At 43.5% G+C, this 19,445-nt stretch overlaps 1 protein-coding gene and 1 pseudogene across 2 annotated transcripts in view; one reads left to right on the top strand and one right to left on the bottom strand.

Moving 5' to 3' along the window:
• TLN2 (talin 2) overlaps positions 1-19,445 on the top strand; it is a 410,048-nt gene that overhangs the window by 171,631 nt on the left and 218,972 nt on the right.
• Positions 16,171-17,866, bottom strand: LOC307098146 (obg-like ATPase 1; annotated as a pseudogene). The gene has a single exon. The product of its transcript is annotated as an obg-like ATPase 1 (transcript).

The raw sequence follows: 19,445 nt of genomic DNA on the forward strand, positions 1-19,445 counted from the left end.
CCCTTTTTTAAAGCGCTGGATAAGGAAGTAATGTAGAAACTTCCAATAGTATTTGTACTGAAACTGCGCGGTAGTTCCTGGAGCTCTCCAGGGATGGCATGCAATTGCTCTAGCATGAGATAAAGTGAACTTTGGTTACAGAGCATTGGTTTTTCCCTTTGTCCTGGTTGTGGCTGCATGATCTCAAGCAGTGTGTAAGGAGATAACAAGGGCAGGAAGGAAGCCATCTCCTGTGGGTCTTGGGCAGCCCTCCACCGAAGTCTGCCAGGTGAAAAAGGATTGGCTTCTACTCTCAAAGCCTGTGTCATGGCACACCAGATGTGCCAGTTCTGTACTTGACCAGCTGCACAGCCGAGGACAGATCACTTAATGCTGCTGGTCTCCATAAAATGTACCGGCTGGCCCAGCCTAGTCGTTTCCATGCTTATAGATTTTGTAGAATAGGAAAAAAATTCAGGATCAGTGTTTACTATCTTTACGGTGGCTTTGTATAAACACAGTTGATGATTATGAAAGCCGAATGAGTACATGAGGGTTTACTACATATTTGCATACTGTTCTGTTTTGTGTTTAAAAATTTTTCATAATTAAGGGTTTATTTAAAAAAAATAAGTACCATCTACTAACATCATTTCATGAGAGAAGAAATATTTTAATACTGAAAAAGTAGGCTGTCATAAATTTGTCTTTAGGCTGTATGCATTTAGCATGATGAAAACGCCCTTCTTTTCCTGCCTCTTTGTCCTGTCTCTGTTGACCAGTTAGCTTTGAACTAGCCAGAACTGGCCTGAGGACTGGCATTTGGGAAATATTGGGGCACATGACTGCTAAGGAGTCTTCTGCCTCTAAAACGGTACCATTCTTCTGAAACTGGAAAGGGATGTACTCTAGTTATATATATTAGCTATTTCCAGAAAATGCCGCGACAGCTAGCCTGCTGAAACTAAGAGAGGGCAGAGGTCAAGCAGAAGAGGAGGGATTGTTCTGTTGGGAAACCCTAATAAAAGTGGCTCATTTGTGTGAACATTAAATTTAGCTGTGAGCCACCTTGTAGTCAATGTAAAAATGAAAACTGACAGCAAAGAATAGAGAATCTTCCCTTGACACCATTGTAGGTCACCTCTGGTGAGGTGGTATTTCACATATTAGTGTCTGCTTGTGGTGTGGGGGTGTTGAGAGCTTGGGGTGAGGTGGGCCAAATGTCCATCTCTAGGGAGACCCATCCAAAACCAAGTGCAAGGAGCTGGGGTGCAGGGGTGGAGGTCGCAGGCAAGAGTTCGGAGACATGGGGAAGGGCAGAGGAAAGGCGCTGTCCTGCCTCAGGATCCTCTGTGGATGTCCTTTGGGAACCTGCAGAAGGTGGTAGGTGGTCTGGTCTGGCTGAAGGGCTTGGGCACAGTGTATAGGAAACACATACATAAGCCTTTCCCAAGTTTTCAGATCTGAAAGGAGCATGTCGGGTGGATTTCTATGCTGTGGGTCTGTACAGAAAACTAGCCTTACCATGTACTTCTCCCTGGTGATGTGTGTGAGCTGTAGGGTGGGTGGAGGACAGAGGCGATAATGGGCTAAATTATTACGACGGTAAAATGATGTGAGGAAGGAGCAACCATACCTCCTATTCCAAAATGCCTACCTAATCCTGGCTGCTTCTGAAAGTTCTGTGACGTTCTACCAGGGTCTACATTGATTGGAATATAGTGGCTCAGTCCTTCAGAATTTCTCCCTGAATGATTTCTGGCTTTTGTTTGTTTTATATGCCTATTTTCTGGGGAACTCACATGAAATTTGGCATACTTACCTGGTTGCTTTCCCTCTATCAACCAACTCTGGGTTCACTCTCTGATCTATATGCTTCAGTTGGGTTGCTTCCTCTACTCTCTCCCAGGGATATTTATCTCACTACCCTTTTTTGGAAGAAATTATGTCAACAACAGAAACATTTGTCTTAAAATTATAGGGATATGAGAGATTACCTGAAATCTTGACTTTTCTGAAAGTGTCTACAGACAGGAATAAATGCTAGCTGGAGCTTTTATTTTGACATAAACCAGAGGAAGGGAATTGCTTTAAGGGATTTGAGCCAGTCCAAGTCTGAATAAAATTTAATGAATGAACAATGTCATCAATCAATCATGTTCTGAGCCTTTCAGAAGGCCAGGCCATGCTTGGTAAGATCTTGTAGGGATGAGCAATTATGAATTTGAGACAGCCATGCTTCGGGGGAATAAACATGATGCTTTAAAGGGTTGCGTGTCTGCATATGAGAGAGTGTGTGCATGAATAAGTTAGAGGGAGGTGGGGGTATATGATAAATGACTTGTTTTGCATTTTGCTTAATGACTTGTGGCATAGTCCAGATTTGAAAATAAGTGCAATATTCTGAACTTATCTTCATTTTCCTTGCAGGCTTGTAAGAAAAATATTTAAAACCCGATTTTAAGTGAAAAACATTGTTTTTGGCTCTCTGGGAATTTTTAGTTCCCACTGTTGTTTAGGGAAGCTATTGACTCCATAAAAACTTAAAGCACAATCTACAAAGCTGTTTGTCATTCTGTATCGGTCACTTAAAGGCAGTGACGTCAGTAAAGATAAGTTGTTCCTTGCTTACTTTTCTCCATAAAAAAATGTGATCCGCGATGCACTGGTGTCTTCCTGCCATGCTCCATTAGCTGAATGCTTTGGCTTGCTCCGCTTGTTGATTGTAGGCGCTGCCATTCGCTCCCCCACTGCTGGCTCTCTGAGTGGCTGGAGTCCTAATTAGCACCGTGCTCATTAGCATCATCTCCTTGATCAGGGTTCCCAGACATGTGCCAGGTCCTCACTCTGCTGTCTGTGCTTAGTACATGTTTCAGAACAACAACAATAACACTTTCCAGATTGTTTCTCATAATTAAACTTATCCATGGGCATAATAGAATGTGTTGTTTCCTTGAGCTTTTTAGGGTAATTATGCTTATCAGTTAATTTTTTTTCCAATGTTACAAAGCCCTCCTGAAGAACTCAAGATTTGAGCCTTTTCTGTCTAACGATTGATTGGATTTCATAGACTCAAATGTTCTAGAATGCTCGTGCCTGCATTTAACTGTTCTACTATGGAATGCAAAAGTTTCGGAACCACTTTTTTTTTTTTTTTTTTTTGCTATGAAGTCCCATATTCTGAGGATCTAGAATGATCATCAGAGGCATTTTATTCTGTTTACAACAAGTCAGAATTGGACAGCTTTTCAGAACCATAAAATGGCTAGTGCACTTGTAGAATTTAAACATGACTTGACTAAGATTAAAATAAAGTAAACACACTTTAGGTCCCGCTGCAGGGGTCTCCACACAGCACTGTAAGGGCTGATAAAACTTAAGTAAAATCCTACTGATCTAAACAATTGTTTTATCAAGGATCTTTTATTTAAAAGAATATCAGTCAAAGTCAAGTATGCAAGTGGCTAGAAATAGAAAACATTACAGAATAGAAAAGCAACATGCCTTATCCTAACTCCTTCACTTCAACAACTTGCGCCCCCCTCCCCGCGAGCCCCGCCCCTCGGCCCCGTAGATCATCCTTCGCTGCTTTTGTGGGGATTTCCATGGGTGTAAATGTAATGCGTAGAGCACCATTTCTCACTTTATTGGATTTGAAGGCACTTTCTTGGTATCTTGTTGTGATCACTGATTAGCATCCCTATCTCCCTCCCTCTCCGCACTGATTCACGCTGTCAGTCTTTCCTTGTGCCCCTCAGATGACACACGCAGCCTCTTCTTGTTGTCTCCTAGAGACACTCCCCCCCTCCCATCCATCCTCTGCATTTTGGGCAGCTCTACGTTTAATTTTATATCTCGTTTAATCTGGTAACGGCTTCTAGGATTTACCTGTAACTTGATTCTGAATGTTAAAACCACGAAGCAGCATGTACTCTGATATAGGTAGGTAGCTGCTGTTCCCACGGCAGCCAAATGGTGTGGTGGGATTGCATTCCTTCCTCTCTGAGCCTCTTGCCCTCACACCTGGACCCCTCTGCAGACCGTGTTTGAATGGATTCTCCCTTTCACAGCTCACCGGCTGCCTTGAACGAAGCCTCACCATTTCCTAGACTCTGTCTTCCCATCTTACCTAGAACCCACTTTATTTTCCCACAGCCCCTCCCCCTCCACCTTCAGCCGGAACATTTTGATTTCCGGGTGCTGCCTGCCTCTAAGTAAGTGCTGATGGCCAGGAGAAGCTGTTACTACTGTTAGAAAAGTGACCTCAGGCCCTGCTGTCTCTGAAGGGGCACCAGCCTGGTCTTTGAAGTTCGCCCTCATTCACCGAGGCCCTGATGTGTTAACACCCTGGTTCTGAGGCCTGGTGTCTCCATGGCACAGATGTTGTCATTGACACTCTGGACACCAAGATCTTGAGGTCCGGATGGGAAGCCTCCAAGGCCTCCACTGGGAAGTGCTTCTTAGACCAGTGGTCGGCAAACTCTTTAGTCAACAGAGCCAAATATCAACAGTACAACGATTGAAATTTCTTTTGAGAGCCGAAAACCGACTCCTGCGCATGGGCCACGAAGTTTCAATCGCACTGTACGTGCGCGCTCGCACGAGGTATTTTATGGAAGAGTCACACTCAAGGGGCCAAAGAGCCACATGTGGCTTGCGAGCCGCAGTTTGCCGACCACTGTCTTAGACCTTGGGTCTGCCTGAGGCGCGGTGCCAGCTGTGGTTTCCCAGGTTAGAGAAGACGTCTGTCTTCAGAACATCTTACTTTCCTCGGTAGACCTTCATCTTTCCCCAGAAAAGTACTGCTGCTCCAGGAAATTCAGTTCTGCTTAATTCCCCATCACCTCCTCCTGTGGCTGCTGTGTGGCCAGCAGCTCATGGTACCGAATTCTGTGACTGGCAACGGGAATATCCTCCCCTGCGTAATGTTCCCTTTGTGAATTTGAAGTGAGGAATGGGGCTCCCTACTCAGCCCTGCTGGTAGGTTGGAAAGGTGCTTTGTCAGTGGTGGTTGTTGACCCAGATGCTTTCTTAGAGCCTCAAGTATGTGTGTGAGTCAGGTACATTGGATTATCTTAACCCTTTGCACTCGCTTGCTTTTTTCTCGATTCCTTTATTCTAATGCTAACCATGTCGAGTCACACTCGACATCCGAGTGCGAAAGGTTAATATATGGTGTGCTTTGGTAGTTATTTTAGAGGGAAGGTTGAAAAAACAATCAAGTTTTACTTTTCACACTTCCTTTTCTCTCATGAATGCAGGGGTCTGCCTACATCTTCTGGTGTAGCTGTATTTAGTAAGTGACGATGATGACAGTGACTGGATGGACGGCGGGTGCCCTGGGCAGGGGGGCCCCTCATGCAGCGTTGGCGTTTTTCCCTCTCCGGCTGCTCCCTCCTCACTATGCAGACCCCACGGGAGCTTTGGCAGTGGAAGCAGCCGTCTCTCCGTGAACTTGTTATCTCCGAGTGGGTGGCAGCGGTTGGGGTCCCTCTTTGTTACGTCCATTAGGTCAAGGTGGCAGCGTTAACATGTGCTGTCTTGGTGCAAGTAGTGCTCAGTCTCCAGACATCTGACCTCTTTATGTTTAGTTCCTTAAGTATTGAATGACAGGGCAACCTTCAGAGATGGGCCTCACTTCCTGATGGAGGAGGTATCTGGCCTTAGTGAGGTCACGACCTAATGAACAGATAGGAGTCAGTATTTACCCTGTTGCAGTGGTGACTAGGCTGCTGAACCACATTTAAAGTTGATCATGATAAGCGGTCCAAAGTAACCTACCATCATCTTGCATGATTAATTCTGACATGGCGACATTTTATTTTCATATTTGTTGATTGCTTGTAAGGTTAGGAAAGAGTGCTGAGCAGAGAAGTAATCCGTGTGAGACATTTTTGGTTCCATTATACAAAGGTCACTGACCCTAATAGTTATAGAAGCCCAGTGACACTTGGGCACAGTGATTTCGAGGGACAAATCTATTAGGACAGTTTAAATCTTGGTCAATATTTTATTCTACACCCGGAAAAGTACCTTCAGGAAGACTTGGATAGGACTCAGTCCCTCAGCGAGAGAAGGAAATAAATGAAGTTTAAAAAGTCTTTCTTGTTTCTGGACCCTAAGTGTTCCCCCCATACATTATATATTCTTTCATTTCTTTGCCTCTAAGCCAGGCGTCCTCAAACTACGGCCCGCGGGCCACATGCGGGTGTTTTTGCCGTTTTGTTTTTTTACTTCAAAATAAGATATGTGCAGTGTGCATAGGAATTTGTTCATAGTTTTTTTAAACTATAGTCCGGCCCTCCAACCATCTGAGGGACAGTGAACTGGCCCCCTGTTTAAAAAGTTTGAGGACCCCTGTAAGCAGTGAGTCATGACACAGTCTCCCCTGCAGGAGACCGTTCGGCTCAGGATGCTCGGTTAATTCTGCCGTCCATTTGGGAAGTTTGATGCAGGCGTGGGGGACAGCGGTGCAAGTGAGGCTCTTGCCCCCTCTGGCCACTCTTCTCAGAAGCTGGGACTCAGAGGAAACACATTCAATACCCTGAACTAGGAAGCACAGACATAAAAATGGACGCGGGAGGATATAATGACATGGCCTTGTTCTGTTTTTGTCTACACATTTCCAGAGAGACCACAGTATCTATGGTGAATAAGCAGAAGAGATTAAATTTAGAGAAAGAAGTGGGTATTTCTAATGAGTCGAGTAGGCCTTCGAAAGAAAGGAACAATTATTTCTGGGTTAGTTGATGTAAGTTTTGAGGGTCTGAGGTGGGCTGTTTAGGGATAGTGGGGACTTGGCTCCTTCTAAGATGAGCAAAATTTCATTCTTTACTTGGGAGTGAACTTCTAAATTTAGCACTTAAGGCAAAAATTTCATATGAATACAATTGCTCGTGACCATCCCTTAAGAAGATGTCACACTAGACGCAATTATCCTGTCTCCCAGTCAGTTCAATACTGTGGGCTTTTCTCAAAACTTAGGAATAGCTTGCTGCTAAGTAGTTAGCTCCAGTATTTAAGGGCCACGTTGTAAATAATAGAAGAACTCTTGGCATCCAGATAGGACCCCAAGAGACACTTAGAAACTGAGCAAGCCCAGAGAACTGTAAATTCTTACATCCCTGCCATGGTCATTGTGGGACTTACATGCTCATTGAGAGGAGTGGGAGAGGAGCTGCCTGCCAGATTGTTATTACGGAAACTTTTGAACATGTTCAAAGGTGAAGAGAAGTGTATGGTGAACTATATACCCATTACCCAGATTCAATGCTAAATAATTCTTAGCCAGTCTTATTTCATCAATACATACCGTTCTTTTCCTACCAATCATTTTGATGTGCATCTTTGCTATTTTATTTTTCCTCTGTTATTATTTCAGTATATGGCTCTAAAAGATAGGACTAAAAATGTATCTAACTACCTTATCACACCAAAAACATAAAAATTACCATTACTTCCTTAATGTCATTAAGTATCAAATTAATGTTCAAATTTCCTCAATTACCTTATAATACTTCTTTTTAAAAAATATATTTTTATTGATTTTAGAGCAGAAGAGAGAGATAGAAACATCAATGATGAAAGAGAATCATTGATCGGCTGCCTCCTGCATACCCCACACTGGGGATCAAGCACGCAACCCGGGCATGTGCCCTGACCGGGAATCGAACCGTGACCTCCTGGTTCGTAGGTTGACGCTCAACCACTGAGCTATGCCGGCCAGGCTATAGTACTTCTTTTTAAGTTTCTTTGAGTCAGGATCCAAATAAAATTTACACATTGCAATGAATTGATGTCTCTAATCCCCTTTTAATCTACAGGTTCCCCTACTGTATCCCCCGGCCACCCCCACCCCTACTCTTGTGATTTGTTTGTTGAGGAAAGTGAGTTGTTTGTCCTTTTAGAGCAGAGATTCTCAAATAGGAGGATTCCCTTCCCCCATCTAGGGGCACTTGGCATGTCTGGAGCCATTTTTTGTTGTCACCACTGAGGATTGCTATTGGCATCTAGTGAGTAGAGGCCAAGAATGCTGCTAAATATCCTACTGAACACAGGACAGCCCCTCATAACAAAGGATTCTCTGGCCCCAAATCTCAGTAGTGCTGAGGTTAAAAAACTATGCTATAGAGTTTTCCAGTCTGGGTTTTCACTATTGCTTCTTTGATGATACCATTTTACATGTGTTTTCTGTGATTTATTATATCTCTAGTAGTCAGATTCAGATCTGGGTTTGTTTGTTTTTCCTCCAAGGCTACATACATCACAGGCAGACGGCGTATTTTCACTAAAAAATACATACTAGTCACTGATGATTATTGCCTCGATTTTTTAATTTATTAGTGATTATAAAAACATGTTATTACAATTCTATCATTCCTTCCTTGTTTATATACAAGAATACTTATGTAAAAATAAATTTAACCTCAACTATTTGTTTACCCTGAGGTTCATGTAGGAAAGTCAGGATAAATGCTTGATACTTTCCCTTTATTTTCAAAACAATGAGTTCCTAGCAGCATCCTCTAAAAGTGATCACTGAGGTTTTCTTTCTTTCTTCCTTCCTTCCTTCCTTCCTTCCTTCCTTCCTTCCTTCCTTCCTTCCTTCCTTCCTTCCTTTCTTTCTTTCTTTCTTTCTTTCTTTCTTTCTTTCTTTCTTTCTTTCTTTCTTTCTTTTGCTTTTTTCTTCCTCCTTCTTCTTTTCAGTGTAAATATAATTGATGCATTTCTTATTGATACTGGAATTGTCACCTATTTGACCAGTAGAAGTTAATTCAAGTGACTTATGGGAGCTAATTCCTAGTCTTTTTGACATGACTTGTGTTTTTGCATTTTTCTGTACTTTGTGGCACAACAAAATGTTACAGGATTGTCTTATCCATTTCTTATTTCAGACTTAGAGTCATAATTTCTTTAAGAAGCCCTGGTTTCTTTGAGTGTTTAGAGGCACAATATAGAAATTAGGAATGTTTATAACTACTGGATTTATCATTGTTTCTAGATCTTAGTGGATCAAACTAGGGAATATACATGTATGTTTGTATGTACAGATCAGAGATAAAACCGATTATTAGTTCATACTAATACTTCCAGGTGAAATTCAGGTATATAGCACAGTAGTACAGGACTTTTACTAGCTTCCACCCAGAATCCCAGTTCAGTAATACCATCATAGTTTTGTATCTGCTTTATCTCATATATATATATATATATATATATATACACAACAAACTGTGTTTTAAAGACATTTGGAATAGTTTTTCTCTGTGATTGTGTCTCTAACTGGATACACAGTTAGGTTCATTGATTTCATTTTATTTTCTGTTTTTAGAGATTCCCATTTTAATTTAAATAATTTTACACAATATTGTCAAGGTTTCAAAGCCTCATCTATAACATAAGGCGTAATCAGAACTATTTGCTTTTACCCCAGTCCCCTCTCTATTCTGTTTTCTCCCTCCTCATTAGGTAGCAATTGAAAAAAAAATATCCTTGTATCCCGGGCATTTGGGTGTTTTTCATCTTTTACTATTAGAAATAGTGCTGTGGAGAATAGCATTGGGCACTCTTAAAATCATTTTTCTTCTTAACCTCATAGAAGTTAAGTGTATGTATAATGTGATTCCCTTCATGAAGAGCGAGAAGAATGTCTGCACGCCGCTGAGACTGAACAGAGCTTTGGAGCAGGAAACGGAAAGGGAGCATGCATGTCTGGGAGAGATGGAGATGAGCGTTTCCGGGGAGTGGACGTATGTCTTCAAGTGGAAGAAAATAGGGCTTAGGAAGGTTGGTCAGATCCAGGTTTCCGTGACCTGCATTGCCAGGCCCAGGGCTGTGGCTTTCACATTCGAGCCCAGGAATTAGCAGTCTTTTCCGGAAAAGGACCTAGTTGTAAATATTTTTAGGTTACTGTCTGTGTTGCAACTACTCAGCTCTGCTGTTGGAGTGCAAAAGGCAGCCATAGACAATTTATAAATAAGTGAGGGTGCCTGTGTTCCAGTAAACTAGATTTATGGACACAAATGTGAATTTCAAGATTTTCATTTATCATGAAATATCATTATTTTTTCAATTATTTTTTCTTCACCCATTTAAAAATGTAAAAACCATTCTTAGTCTGTGGACCATCATTTGCCAAACTCTGCTCTGGGCTTTTGGGAGACATAGGAAGTTCAACACAGGAAAGCCTCGCTCAGAAGGATCATCCCAGTGGATTAAAGAGGCCTTTGTCAGCGGGAACGGGCCCAGGTTCCGGAGGCTGCTGATGGTCACAATGTGGATGTAGTTGGAAGGTGGCTGAACAGAAGTGGATTTCTTTTCTTTCTTTTTTCTTCTTTTTTTATGGCCTGCGATTGGAGAATTATTGGACAGCATAGAAGCATTATATTGTTCGATCATTCTTATTTTTAAAAGCCAGGCTCTATAATTTCCTACAAGTTATATACAAAGAGAGAGCCAGACCCACCATCGCACATGGTGCGGACTTGGGAAAAATTGTCTCATTCTTTGCTGCCTCCTTCTCTTCCCACCCTCATCCCCCATCAAGAAACCCAATATTGACCCCATTTGAACGGTGAACCTTTTGTATCAGCTGCCTGGTCCACCTTGTTTCCTATGACATTTGCAGGCTAACTGTTGAGAAAACAGTATTTTGTTTGTGGGAGAAAAATCAAAGGTGATATCAATGAAAAATGCATTTTCATATAATGGAAATTATTAGAGCAACTTTTAAAATGTCACTGCAGATTCATGCAGACAACAAGGAGCGGAATACATTAGAAAGTAGGTCAAGTTCTCTCATGTTTATGAATGAGGTAAATTACAGTGTAGGTTTAGGTTTATAAAATTGTGTATACTATAGTTCATATGAATTACCCTAGCCCAAATGATATTATACCAAAATATAATTAAAATAAATTGAGTTTGTTTCTTTGTCCTTTGTGGCTTAAGTATTTTATACCGAATATTTTATGAATTTAATAAACTAGGAAAAGTGATGAGCTTCTTGTTATTGCTCACATTTCCTGTATGAGACACAAAATCCACTCCAGGGAGTTAAAGCTAAAGTAGATTTAATCCAGGGGGTGAGTGCTTCCAGAACCCTTAGAAGGTTTCGAGGAATAGACTCCAGGCTGAGCCTCCAGGACACCCCACCCCCAGAATCATTTTCTCCTACGGAATTGGGAGAGGGGCTGTGGCTGCTGCTGTGGGAAGCTATTGAAGTAGGAACTCAGGGCTTGAGGTTCCAGCTCCCTCAGTTCACCTCCTGCAAAGCAAAAATTGCTTCTCTGGGGTGGCCAGGCCCTTTGCCCCTCTCCCCCATGGCTCAGTTCTAAATCAAAGTCGCCTGGGAGCCTGTCTCATTGGGAGTTTCTAAGGCACGCTGGGCACTATAGTGGCAAATAAGTCTGGACAGTATGTAAGGCTTAGCTCTCTAGCCTCTCCATGCTACAGGGGAGCCAACCCACTGTGTTTGCCTCAGTTTCTAAATGCCACTTCACACGTGCATGCTGCTACAACCCCACCGTTGAGGGACAGATCATTAGAATTTGCCTTCCTGGATACATGCGGTACATTTTCATAGAATTGTATAGTGGTAATAATAACTGGTGTAAAACCAGTGTTACTAGTTAACGAGTATTAGTTGATAGTGTTAGTGATGGTAACGTGACGGAAAGGAACACCAGTGGCTTAATAGTAAAAACTTCAGTGATTGTGGAATCCAGGCCTGGAGAACATACTTCATTTTCTCCATGAAGAGTGGTGAGTCCAAATATTGTACCGACCATCCACTGCTTAAGCATTTATTGTGTTAGTCCAGGTGTAACGTCAGTGATAAAGCATTCGTTCGCCGTTTATTACCGCTACCTTTCTCACTGTCAGATTCTTTTGTGAGAGGAAGGAGGCATCCCCTTTTTCAGTCTGGGAAGGAACAATCATTCACAAGTGAGTAACTGGAAGTGGTACTTCAAACAGAAGGTCATTGATTTTGAAACAGGCAGACCTGGGTTCAAGTCCTAACTGCATCATTTTCTAGACTTATACATTTTTGCAAAATTTTTCTTTCTATACTTCTGTCTTCCATGTTGAAGGGAGTTGGAAGTACCCTCCTCATCGTGTTGTAAGGCAATGCCCAGCACAGGCCTGGCACACAGCCTGCCCCATGGTGGGCTGAGGCTGGCTGGCTATGGTGGCGCCACCATCAGAGCTTGGAGCGTGCTGTGCCCTCTTCTCCTGTCCTGCCGAGTGTGCCGTGTGGGGAGGCTGCTGTGTCTGTTCACAGCAGTAATCTTCGCACCTGCAGCCCTGGGGCCCTTGGAGGCCGCTTTCTTTTTGTGCTGTGGGCTTTCTCCGGCTCTCCGAGCACTCCTAGACCCTCTTAGACTTTCTCTTTCCTCCAGGGAAAGGACCTCTCTCAATGCTTAATGGGCAACGGAGCCATCATGGGGTCACAGAAGTTGTGGTAGCTTTTTATTTGTCATGCAGACATGGAGACCTTCTTCTGAGGCTTGAAAGGCTGATGCGCCCCACCTCCTTCCTAATTAGATTACTGATTCCATTTCAGCGATGGTTTTAAACTAACATGGCCTTCATTCCATTGCCTTTGCATGTTTGTTTTTTTCTTGACTCCATCTCTCCTTTGATTTCCCAGTGGTACCTAAAGTAAAGTGGGTGACAGAGTTGGGGGCACATTGGCCCATTCCTCCCTTTCACTCTCTCTAAAAATCCATGGGAAAATATTATCAGGTAAAGACTAAAAATCAATGGGAAAATATTATCAGGTAGTCTTTATTTAAGTCTTTATTTAAGTCTGATAATATTTTCGCATTGATTTTTAGAGAGAGTGAAAGGGAGGAAGGAAGAGAAGGAGAGAGAGAGAGAGAGAGAGAGAGAGAGAGAGAGAGAGAGAGAGACGGAGAGAGAAACATTGATATGAGAGAGACACATCAATTGGTTGCCTCCCCCATGCTGCCCTGACTCAGGCCAGGAATGGAGCATGCAAAGGAGGTAGGTGCCCTTGTGCCCTTGACTGGGAATTGAACCCGAGACCCTTTGGTCCGGGGGCTGATACTCTAATCACTGAGCAAAACAGGCCAGGATTTGGTCTATACTTTTTAGCAAACCTCCAGAATGGCTGTAACTTAGTGGAGTTTTGGGGAAAATGTAACAAATAACGAACAAAAGGTTCAAAACGATCCTTTCAGAGCATCATGTACCAAGTGAGTTTCTGTATATGTTCCCTGTTTAGTTTTTTGTTCGTTAGGGTTTTTTGATCCCTATGTGTAGCAGACCTGACTCCCCCGTTCTTTTGTGTGGGTCCCTGGGTCGGCCCACTATTCCACTCGTTGAGTTTACTGTCAACACAGCATGGGCAATGGGCCTCACACACATTCACTGTAGTGGAATCAAGCCATGTGGTGGGTGACAGTGAGCAAGTATGTTACCTGCTTAACTGCAAGCAAGTATGTTGCCCTCTTTCTCTCTAATGTCTTAACCTCAAAGACCTTGACCTTGAGCTGCTTATAATTTGTGCAAACTCTATCTGATATGTTTAACCCTTTGCCAAGGATTTGAGTCACCTGATTAATACTTTTATACATTTGAAGATTTGAGTTTGCATTAAGTATTAAGTTAGCCTACCCTCCCTTAGATCTAATTGACTCATTTATTCACTCAGCAGTCATTTATTGAACATCTATAAAGTGCCAGGCATTCTGCTGGATATTGGGAGCATTTTTCTCATAGCAAGAGATAAATAAATGGGAAATATTGTAATAATGTTGGTGCAGAGGGTTTAAGATAGAGTTAGAGTAGATTTTATGGTAAGTAGATTTTATGATATCTAGTAAAGGGTTTAGGCTTTTTCCCCTCCAAGAACAGTAGGAGTCCATTCAAGGGTTTAAGCTAAGTGGGATCTAGTCAGACATGAACTTGAGAAGACCGCTGGCTGAGATGTGGTGTGTGTGTTCAAGAAAAGATGGAGGTGGGGGGCAGTAGGGAAGCTGTTGCAATAATTTGGGCAGAAGATGATGGTGTCCTTGAGTAGGAGAAGAGGACAGATTTGAGAGACACTTAGGAGTTAAAGTTGTCAGACCTGAGGGATGTGGGTATGCAAGAGAGACTCAGGTCATGGATAATGCTCCCATTTCTGGTTAGCAACTGGGTGGATGTTGGTGCCACTGAGATGAGCAACTCAGGAAGGGAAGCAGGTTTGGGAGGAGTGGTGGCCGGGGTGAAGGGATGAGCTCATTTTTGAATGAGATGAAATTGATATGCTTGTGAAAGATCTTGGGGAGAGACAGTGTAGACTTGGATAAGGAGCACAGGGGACAGGCCTGGCCTCTGCGTGCAGTCCTGGTGAGAGCAGATGAAATCCACCAGCCAAGGGTGCAGAGAAGGAGGAGAGGGACTAGGAGAGATCCCAAGAACCATGAGGCTTAAGCCAGGAAGAGAGCCGGCAGAGGAAACGGAGAAGGAGTGGGTCAGACAGATTGAGGGAGTCCCCTGGAGTGGCCAGTATTGTCCGGTGCTGTGCAGACAGGCAAGGACTGGAAAGGGGATGCCTGTTTTATCCGCAGGGAAGGCAGGAGTGACCTTGTCCGTGCTCGGCAGAAGCCAGAAGAGGAACAAGGTAAGGAATTAGAGACCCGTCGGTGTGGAGAACTCTTGCAGGAACTGTGGCTGTGCGGGGAGGACAGAGGCAGCGCAGTGCCTGGCGGTGTGTGGGCTTGCGCTGGCCGTGCTTTGCTGTGGTGCTGGGTGAAGAGTTAGTAGAGAGGAATGCTGCTCCTGTGCTTCCTTCCTCATCATACTCACTGCTCTGTTATGCATCCTCTTCAAAATACTTCCATGGTATGTGCATTTCTGCTTAGAGACACTATATTTAATATATAGTACTGTTGATTCACTAACATTAAACTCAGTGGCCAACAGAACTGTTACTGCAGCCTGAATGAAGCTTAGCTAACATATTTCTTCCATAAGCCACATCACAGCCTCCTGGCACTTAGGAGCTAGATAGCGCGACGCTTGGGGACATTTTAAACAGCTGAATCACCAACAAAAACACAAAAATTCGAAAGTCATGACACTGAATAAACTGCGAAAAGGACAGTTGTTTACAGCCTGAGAGCTGAGACAAAAAGGCAGAACATTGCTGTCTTGGACCTCAGCTGGGAATGTGTATATTGGGCAAATCAAAGTTTTTACCACTTTGCCTGTGTCCACAAATAACCAGGAAAAGTAATCAGGGAAGGGCTATGAGTTTGTTTTTACAGATGTTTTATTGAGTGTAGACATCTGGAATGCTGTAAAACATGCATTATCTCTAGATTCAAAAAGGAGCAAGCCACATTGTCCTCCCTGTCAAATGTGTCAGGCTTGCCCCGGCTGGTGTGCTCAGTGGTTAGAATGCTGGCCCTGGCACCAAAGGGTCTTGGGTTTGATTCTAGTTCAAGGGCATGTACCTGGGTTGCAGGTTCACTCCCTGTCCTGTTCAGGGCTCATGTCGGGGGGAGGGGGGGCAACCAATTGATGTGTCTCTCTCATATCGATGTCTCTTTCTTTCTCCCTCTCTCTTTTTCTTCGACCATCCTTCCCCCCTTCTCTCCCTTCTACTTTCTCTGAAAAGTGTCAGGATTGGTTGGCATACGTGATGGAGATCAATGAAGTATCCTGAGACTAATATGGTTCCTTAAAAACTTCTACAGTTTGGAGTAGGGTCTCAATCATGTGAAAGGTAAAGCTGTTCACTTTGCCTTCAGAGAGCTGGCATTTCATTGGAGGTACAAAGTATTTTAATTTTTTTTAAGTCACTTCGCTTCTGAAGTCACTCTTTTATTTTTTAAATATATTTTTATTGATTTCAGAGGAGAAGGGAGAGGACGAGAGAGATAGAAACATCAGTGAGAGAGAATCATTGATAAGCTGCCTCCTGCATGCCCCCTATTGGGGATGGAGCCTGCAACCTGGGCATGTACCCTAACCGGGAATCGAACCATGGCCTCCTGGTTCATAGGTCAACACTCAACTGCTGAGCCTCACCGGCAGGGCCACAGTATTTTAATTTTAAAACAAAAATAATTCTGTTTGTAGAAGATCCCACCCCCAACTTTGTGTGTCCCTTCAGATTTCAAAAATTTAAATGTAAAAAAAAAAAATCAAATGCCTTTGGGAAATTTTATGTTTATCTGAGTAATATTTAAAATTTATTTCTTCTTCCATTGCTGAGGTGTATTAAATTTGAAGAACATTATATCTCCATCTCCAACAATATAATTCCTGCCTTGTTGTCTGTACTTTCCAGCGGCCTTGACTGCATTTTCAGCATCTTCCTCTTAAAATCTTTGTATTTCATTACTTCAGCTACAGTGAATCCTTTCTGAAAATCTGTGTGACTCTCCTGCAGCTTGAGGAGCCTTCGTCCCTCTCCTGGGTCCATGCACGCACTTCGAGGGGGCTGCAGGGAGAAAGTATTCCAGCTGAGCACGGCACACTCAGCCCTAATGGTCTGTGGCAAAGCGCTCTGTGTCAGGTGGGCTTCCAGAAGCTTCTGCCTCTCCTCAGCACTCAGTTCTTGCCACTTGAGTTCCAGGCCCCCTGAAAGGAAGGACTAAGGCACCTGGGCCAGATCTGTCCACCCACTCTTTAATTTGTATCAACCATTGTTTTTTTCTAATGTAGTCTTTTTCCGAAAGAGTAACCAAGTAGACCATGGTTCTGAAGTCAAGAGTAACACTCAATCTCTTTGTCATTCAAATCGTGATGGAAGTGAACAGGTTTCTTTTGATCTCTAACCCAGGATTTGACTTTACACATATGTCATATTCGGGTTTTAGTTTTTTACCTCCTCCTCTCTCAGCCACCTTTCCTAGTTTATCTATAACGGGCCCAATCATTTCCTCATCTTTAAGCTGGAGCTCTTTGTGTATTATTTCTACATCTCGGATAGGACCTGTCCTTCCTTCAACATGGGTGATATCAGCATCTTCGAAAGCTCGTGTTAGATGAAAGACTCCATCACAAGCACTAATATGAGATAAGAAGGCATTTCCCAGGCCTTGTCCATCAAGACCAGCACTGCCCCCTGCATTTAGAAAGGCAGGGATTTTGCTTGCTGGTCTGTGGTCCTGGCAAAGGAAATCAAGCCTTTCATCTGGCACAGGCTCTCGGCTCTTGTTAGGGTCAGCAGTGCCGAAGGGGGCGTTTTCTGCTGAAGCCTGAATATCGGTTAGTGCATACATTGAAGGAGGTAAATTTTCCAACATTTGGCAATCGAACAATACTACTTTTCAAGGAGGTTCCAAATCTTCCAACGATTGGGGGTGGCTTAATAACATCACCTCCTGTTTTGGGGGCATCCTACTCGAGTGAGCGATGACTGGTCTCAGAGACAGCGGCAGACAGGTCCTACCAACAGCGGTAGGCTGGGAGGAAGGAGCAGAGAGTGCAGGCTGGGCCTCTCCACCCAGTGGCATGAGCACGGCAGTGGCCATTCTATGAGTTTTAATTTTGTGATTAAATTTGAGTGAGTCAGTGAATCTGCAGATACAGAATCTACAAATAATGAGGATTGATTGTCTATATACACACATAGTACTACTGCTATTAAACACATACATTTATGTCTCTGTGGGTGTTTGTCTGTCCATTTATCTATCTATTTTGAAAACCATGAATTCACACCAGTATTTGAAATTCCAATTTAACACCCTTGGGTCCCTTACTTAGTGTTTCACTGTTTGGGGCCACCATGCCACCACTCCCTCACCCCCAGTGCCCTTGCTGGCACCTGCCTTATCCTTTTCCCACAAATGACTGGAAAGGAAGAGGGAGGGATGCAATTACATATTATGATCACATTTATATTCTATATTCCAATTTAAAATAGGATAATATTCAAATATTTTAAAGCCTTTTTTTTCTTCTCCTAATTTGAGATAATGCAATCATATTTGAGAAAAATACTAAAAGCTCAAAGCTGATGAGGTGTAGGAATTGAGAACTGACTTTATACTATTGACTTGTGGCAGCCATGCCATCTGGGAAAGAGAAACACCTGTTCTAGGCTCAGGTGTGAGAGATGGGGTCACCGGTTGTGCCAGAGCCTCAGGAAGAGTTGTGTCTGGAGACCCATTCTCCCCAGACACTTGGGGGTGTTTGCCTCCCTCGGTACATGGCGAGTCCCTGGAGGGCAAGGGACCATGCCTGTGTCACCAGAGCCTGGCATGTGAAGTGACTGGTGAGCATTTGTGAATTTATTTGACCACGTTCCACTAGGTAGTTGTCCGGCCTTTGTCGGAAGGCCTTTCCTTATCTCCTAAGGCTCTTGGCCTCTGTCCCTTCAGTTTCTCTGGACACTCATTTCTCTTCTTCCTGCAGGAAGCCTTCCAGGCCCTCCCTAACCAGAGGGATCATTGCGTTTCTGAAGGCTCTGGCGAGTTTTACTACCAGTACCTACACAGCAGCTTTGGATCCCCAACTCTACCACCTGCTAGATACAGGGTCAGGAGCACGTCCCTGAGCTTTCCCCAGTCAGTATAGTAATCTGTAAAAAGGGGATGAGCAAAGCCTGCCTCACATGATTCGGGGAGGGTTACAGGAGGCGGCGTGTGGATGGGACTTGGCACAGGGGCTGTACTTAGTGTTAGCAAAGGTGTGGGTGGTGAATGACTGTTGATCTGGCACCGAGTGTGACATGATCAGTTCCGGCCCTTTCCCCAACTTGGTGCTAAACTCCAAATTGGGGTAGAGATCTTGTTTTCTCTTTCTTGTTTGTATGTTACCCCCACCCCCACTTGTCCACCTGTCCCCCTCCTGTCCAGCCTAGTGCTATGCACCCAGTAGGTATTATAACCTGTTGGTTTGTCATTGAACAATCTAAGACCTCTCTACCGGGACATAATCTTGCCAGTAGAGCAGTTTCCTTTCTCTTGTCAGAGTGCTGGGAGATGCTGATTATTTTCTCCAACCTTTCTTCTTTTTTTGATTATGAGTCAATATTCTGTATAACACGGTCGATGTCACAGTCTGCTGCTGCTGCTGCTGCTAGGAAGTGTTGTTTTCCATGCTTTCCCAATGCAAGCGCTGCCCTCTGTCCCTAGTGGATTCTTAGGCTCTTTTTAGACAAAGACGTGGCTGTACTATTACCCTTTGTTTTACCTTTCAGGAGGATGATAATGAATACCAAAAAGTTGTTAAAACTCAACCCATTGCTGACCTGGTTATCTACCAGCCAGGCGTCTTTATGGTAATGCCTTTTAGTAACTGGATTGGGTTTTGTAACATGACAGCAGCATGGGATACAGTGAATAATGAGTCTCCCTGCTTTTGAAACAGCCTTTCCCCACCCCCTTCCACCAGGAAAACACTTTGTTTAATAAGCCATGTTCTTTGAAATGCCTTCTCACTGTTTAAAACTGACTTTTGGCCCAGCTGTGGTGGCTCAGTGGTTGAGCATTGACTTA

Source organism: Cnephaeus nilssonii (assembly GCF_951640355.1).
Source record: "Cnephaeus nilssonii genome assembly, chromosome: 4".
Taxonomy (NCBI): domain Eukaryota; kingdom Metazoa; phylum Chordata; class Mammalia; order Chiroptera; family Vespertilionidae; genus Cnephaeus; species Cnephaeus nilssonii.